Raw genomic sequence first — 6,439 nt, forward strand, 5'->3', positions numbered from 1 at the left:
GTCTTCTACCTTCTCACAGGGAGCGCCTCACTGTCTCGCTGAGATGGCCCCTAACCACTGTGAAACCCCCGCAGGAGGGGCCACACTCCACAGCCTGGTTTGCAGGGCGGCGGGCAAAGGGGGACTCAGGAGGGCATGTGAGCTGTGGGCTGCCAGAGAGCAGGGCTGCTGGTGCAGGCGCCCACCCACGCTCTCTCCAGAGCCTTCGCACTCACCATCCGACCCACCCCCCATACTGGCATCAGGTGGGTTCATAGGCCTCTCACAGGCACACATCCTGGCCTCGGCCTGCCCAGTTTGGGGGCTCCCTGGAGTGCAGGTTGTCCCTCCGTTTCTCTGCAAGGCTCAGTGAACCCCCCGTGGTGCCTTTGTCTCCACCCACCCTCCCCTGGCAGGGCCTGAGGTGAGCGGCCCGGGAAAGGGAGCAGGTCCTTCCCAAGATGGAGCCGGGTGGAAGCCGGCAGCGCAGCGCTTGCCAGCGGTGTGGTGATTAGATGCCTGGGCTGCTGCCTGCTACAGCATTAATAATCACGTTTATTAATGGTCTTAATTAGCAACCGCCAACAAGAAGCCCGGTGCTAATTTCACCAATAATCGAGGCTTGTGGGGCGTGGACAGGAAGGGCGGGTGAGGGGATGGATGGCTGCAGCACGGGGAATAATGCAGCCGCTGTGGGCAGTGCCAGAGCCGAGGTCAGCAGGGCCAGGGGCTGGAAAGATGGGGAAGGGGACCCACCCTCCACCACCCAACCCCCATCGCCTCCCACACCAGGGTGCCTTGACTCCCCACAGTGCAGCCTCCTCAGATGCTGTTGGGACAAAATGAAGTGTGAGGAATTGCAGGGAGGAGGGGGAAACCTCTGTCTGTATCTTCAGAGCCAGAACCCAGACAGCAGCCCATGGGATGGAGGCGAATCTATAAAAGCCCGAGTGAAATGAGCTAGAAGGGGATTGGGAACAAGCCCCACAGTGTCCTGGAGCACATTCCTTGCTCTAGGGAGACGGAGATGGATGGTGCTGAGCTGGGAAGGAGGGGACGCTGGTGTGGGGCGGGGGCAACTTCTCCAGCTGAGGGCTCTCCTGCCAAGAAGAGCAGGGTGGGAAAATCCAGACGACGCCCAGGCACAACAAAGCCCACTTCCTCTCTCAGCCTCAGAGCCAAGATGGGCCTACTTGGTGCCTGCCTGGGGCCTCACAGACCAGCCCAGAGATCCCTGGAAATCCAGGCAAAAGGGAAAGGGACACTTTGAGGCAGGGAGCTCTGGGGCCTGCCTAAAGCAAGGGTGACCATCTGCTAATGCCTTGGAGACGGAGGGCAATGGAAGGGACGCGTGTGCTCTGGGGCTCGGGTGGGCAGAGGAGAGGGGTGGGGATGCTGGATCATCTTCTTTCAGAGGTGGCTTTTGGGGTCTCTGGAGGAGTTTCCATGAGGCTGTGCAGCCCCAGGTCAGAATGCTGTGCAGGGATTCCAGGTTGGACCAGCAGTGCCCTGGATAGGAGAGTGGCTGGATGAGGAGCTGCAGAAAGGCCCACTACCCCAAGTAGAGGTGAACAGAGCTCTGGCTGCCTCCTCCACACCACGAAATGCCTCAGCTCCTAGGCCTGGTCCCTGCTCCCAACCTTCCTCTCATCTAATAGTCCTCCAAATACTATTCCAGAAGCCAGGCCCCACTGCCTCACCCCGGAATGGCTGGCATGCATGCTGCACCTGGATCTTTATAGAGGGCAGGGGGACAGAGGGGAAGAGCTGCATCTCAGGTGGAAGGCTGGGCCAGAGCACAAAGGAACAGGCCTCTGAGCCCAGCGGTGGGGCCCTGCCTTCCAGAAGACTGCCTGCCCTCCTCCCCTCCTCCCTCGTCCCCTCATTCAGCCTCTCCCGCCTTCCTGCCGCTGAAGACCTGGAGATCCTGGGACAGTCCTCATTTTGGTGTTACCCCTAAAGCCATTATGAGTCCTGGAAGCATCACTGCTTCAAGCGCCCAAGCACCATCTCAAAAACAGCATCTCACTTGAGTGGCAGAAGCCCTTGCTCCTGAGTCTCAGCGTGGGTTTAGAAAAGGTGAACTCAGGTCCTGTGCCTTGCAAAGACTCCAGCCCATTCACTGGAGCTCAGCCTGGAAGCGCTCAAGTCCATAGTGCCAAGTTCCCAGCCGGAACAGGCTTTGCTCTGAGCAGAGAGCTCCCCTGCCCGCTGCCCGGGTATTCTCAAGCATTTGACCGGTGCGTTCTGTTAGATGGGTACAGTCTCCTGTGCTGGGGTAGAGGGATGCACTTCTTTTGCTTGTGGGAGGGACTTTGTGTGACAAGCCCCCACCTCTGCGTCATTGGAGAAGTTTATTTTCATCCTGCCATAGCTGGCCTTTCTCCCAGTAAAAAGTTGGGGCTCCTTACCTGGTGGTGGATGGCAGAGAAAAGAAAGAAAGAAGGCCTGGACTGGGCCTTGGGGCATCTCTGCCCAGTAATCTCTTTTGCTTTGGGGACACCACAAGTATTTCTCTCAGGGCTCTGGAAAGAATTGGCCTCAGAGACACCTGTCAAAATCTTTTGGGTCAATATGATGTGTATAAATGGATGGAGTTTGCGGGGAGGGGGTTAAGAGGGAAGGAGGGTAAGAAGAGCACCAACGATGACCAGCTTTAAACCCCAAGAGACACAGGCTCAGACTTGTGCAGGCCCGCAAGCTAGTGATGGGGCAGCCAAAATGGGGGCCACCATGGCCAGGTCCCAAAGTCAAGGCTCCTCGGGGAGAGGAGTAGGTATGGGTGGAGGGGACAGATGACCACCTCTCTGCGCCCCAAGGCCTAGTTCCGGTCACCCTCCGCCTTCCTCCCGGGCTGGCTGACTCCACTGGCTATCAGACGACTGCAGCACAGACAATGGCGCTCTGTCCCGGGCGCTCCGGGACAACAGCTCATCCCTATGCAGTGGCCGCCTCCCCCACCCAGGCCCGGCCGCCAGCCCTTTTCAGGCCGTGGAAGCCCAGGCGGCGGCGAAGGGGATTCTCACAGGCCGTTGGGCATTTGCATAGCCGGCTCGCCCGCCCGGAGACATTGGCCCGCATTGTTCCTGGGCGGTGGCGGCGGGCGCACGGGCCGGGGCGCGCGGGGCGGCGCGGCGGACCGGCTGGGAGTGGGCGGGCCAGACAAAGGAGAAGGGGCACGCAGGGCCGGAGGCGGCGGTGGGGGAGATCCCGACGGTGGGAGCGGAATATCGGGGTGAGGTGGGGGAACGCGGCAGCCGCGCTCGTCTGCCCCGGGACGGCCACCGCCCCGCACTTGGGACACCCACGCCGTGTCTAATTCCTCCCCGAGTTGGGGCCGCCGCGTCGTGATGTGAATCCCAATAGCGGGGAATCTCAGGCCTTTCCCAGGCTGCGCGGGGTTCGGAGTGCCGGGTCCTCCAGAGGTCAGAGGAGCAGCTTCTAATTCCTGGCCGAGGGGGCTCTGGCCACACAGGGCAGAAGCACCTGGTGGCTCCTGGGGACCTTGGGCCTCTTATCCAGATGTCCCTGGGCAGGAAATCCTGCTGTCGTCCACACGCACTTGCGCCAAGCCAGAACAGCGGCTGCTTCCGGAGAACCTTCCCTCAACGCCGCTGGCCCCGCGGGCTTCCACGCTGACCCCAGCGCAGCCTGTCTCCCCGCAACAGTCTTCTCTGGGAGGCAGGCAGGGGCCGTGTCCTCGTCCATCATTGTCCCCAGAGATCAGGCATTGGGGTTGGATAGACAGAGTTCATGAGCGGGCAAGTGTCCGATTGTCCTGCACTGACAGAAATAATGGTGCTGATCAGAGGGGCTGTCCCTGAGGGGTAGGGGCCTCATTGTCCTGAAGGGGTGAGGAAGGAGCCCCCTTGGCCCCGTCCCTACCACCTCCTTGACCTGCTAGTTGTCCCCCTGTTGACCCAGCCTGAATAGATGGGCCACCACGTGGGGGACAATGCTGCTGAGGCAGGGACTCCAGGGGAGGGAAGGGCTTGGTCGCATTTGAGCAGGGGCGCTAAGGGTACCTGTCTTTCCTGCCCTCTGTGCTCCCTGACTGAAATCAGTGGCGGGATAATCACCCACACGCAGACCACAAAGAATGGCTCAGTCCTATGAAGTGGAACAAGGTCTGGAGGGCCCATGATGAGACGATCCCAGCACTCAAGGTAAAGTAGTGGGAGGGAGAGGAGGAAATAGAGTGAAAAACCAAGGGCCTAGCTTAGGAAAGTTCAGTCCTGGGCAGACAGTCCCCTGAATGAGAATGCGATCAGGGTGCAGGGGCTTGAGGCAGGGATCAGCATCATTGCCTGGGCCATGGGAGGCTTCACGGAGGTGATAGAGCTTGGAACTATCTGTCTACGGGGCACACAGGGCCACCTCTTATGGGTTAGCTCTCTCCCTGCCCCTTTCTCAGGACATCTTGTCAGGCTATGATGAGACCTATACCCTTTTGTCCTGTGGAACCTGGCTGGGCAACTGCCTTCTCCTAAAGAGGGCACAGTTGTCCCTTTTCCAGGAAGCCTCTCAGGATTGAGATGGGCCGCTCTCCCCAGCAATGACCAGTCTGGGCTAGAGCTGCCCATTTTTTCAGGCCTGGAGAAGATTCAGTTGTAGTCGGGAAGGAATCAGCCAGCAGAGGGAAAGGGTCAGGTTGTAAAATGCTAGTGCCATGAATTTTTGTTTGTTTTTTTGAGCTAGGGTCTCTCTCATCTAGGCTGGAGTACAGTAGAGCAATCATAGCTCACTGCAATGAACTGCTGGGCTCAAGCGATCCTTCTGCCTCAGCCTCCTGATTAGTGGGGACTACAGCTGCAGACCACCACACCTGGCTCATTTTTTTGTAGAGATGGGGTCCCACTATGTTGCCCACGATGGTCTCAAACTCCTGGGCTCAAGCAATCCTCCTGCCTCAGCCTCCCAAAGTGCTGGAATTACAGGTGTGAGCCACCTCATCCAGCTAGTACCATGAATAAATGAAGATTTGTAGCTTTCCTCACTCAGAATGGGCTGGGGCAGGGAGAGATCTCACCCTATCCTTGAATCCTCCTTTCCTGAAAGTCTTCTTTCAGATCTCTGAAGACTCGGGGAGAACAGGCCAGCTGGCTGTATCTGGGCCCATGCAGAACAGAGCTGGGAACTGAGGCCCCGTAGGTAGAATGGGGGGTGGGGCCTCAGCTCTCCCAAACTTCCTCCCTTCCTCTTAGCAAGGGCTGACAGTGATCAGGAACCTTTGTGTGATCCCAGCAGTCATCCTTCTGCCTCCACACAAGGGTCTCCTCCCAATACACCTACCACAGCCAACAATGGGCATGGGGGGCTGTGGAGGAAGGAGGGGAACTGAAGAGACAGCACCACAACTGGGCCACATGAGCTGGGATGGCTCCACGGAAGCCTTGTCCCTCAACCTCCTTCTCCTCACCTCAGTGCTTGGCCTCTCCAACCAGCCCAGCTCAGTCCCTCCAGCTACAGTGAGCATGGAGCCTGATGGGGTCACCTTTTGTCCTCATTCCAGGGCTAGGTCCCAGGAATCTTTCCACTTCCTCCTTGGGTTCCTAAGTCTGATTGGTCTTGGTTTTAGGGGAGAGATAGCTGTAGTCAGAAGCCTAGGGGAAGGGCAGGAGAAGGCGGAGGGGGTCCCAGTCCTTCAGTGTTGGAAAGGGGGCTCCAGTCTACTTGGAGGGATGGATTTCTGCTGGATGAGAGATCTGAAACCCCTGGCATCCGTCTGACATGTAGTGGTGGATAGGAGCTCAAAAAAGGCTTGTGGCATGAATGCATGGGGACCAGAGCTGACGCAGACAGGAAGGGGGTTAGGCTGCAGGAAGGAGCTTCATTCTTCATAGAGGACCAAGGAAGGGCATAAAAGCGGCATCTTCCTCTTCTGGGTTTGGTGCGCCCTCTGGTGGTCAAATGACTTCAGGACAACAGAGGCCCTTGGGTGGGGGTCGCGGGGGGGGGGTGGTCTTCAACCTTTTCTGCCACAGGCCTAATCCACACAATGATGCCCTTGCTATTCCCCCCTCCTCAGTCTCAGGACAGGGACATAAGTGGCAACTAGGTGCGGGCTGCTGCTAGCTTATTAGGGTTGGTGGCAAACAGCTTATGTCTCCCTTGGGCCCTGTGGGCACCCTCTTCCTTCTCTGCTCAGAGGCTGCCCAAGTTGAAGGTCAGAGTAGCAGCAGTTCTGGAATGGGAAGAACTCTCTCCCGCAGCCCAAGATATCCTGTAACAAAAAATCCTGTTTTCTGGGAGAGAATGAACTCCCTGTGCCTGGAGACAGGCAAGCCTAGGCAGGGCACTGGCAGGACATGGCACTCCAGAGGGACTTCTACAGATCAGGAATCAGGAATTTGTCAGCACTAAACTCCTTTCCTGCCTCTCCAGGAGGTTCTACCATTGTGAGTTAGAAGGTAAGAGAAACTCCTTATGTTCTCAGGGCACAAAGACAAAGAGTCAGAAC

The sequence above is a fragment of the Gorilla gorilla genome, chromosome 1 (genome assembly GCF_029281585.2).
Source record: "Gorilla gorilla gorilla isolate KB3781 chromosome 1, NHGRI_mGorGor1-v2.1_pri, whole genome shotgun sequence".
NCBI classification, from domain to species: domain Eukaryota; kingdom Metazoa; phylum Chordata; class Mammalia; order Primates; family Hominidae; genus Gorilla; species Gorilla gorilla.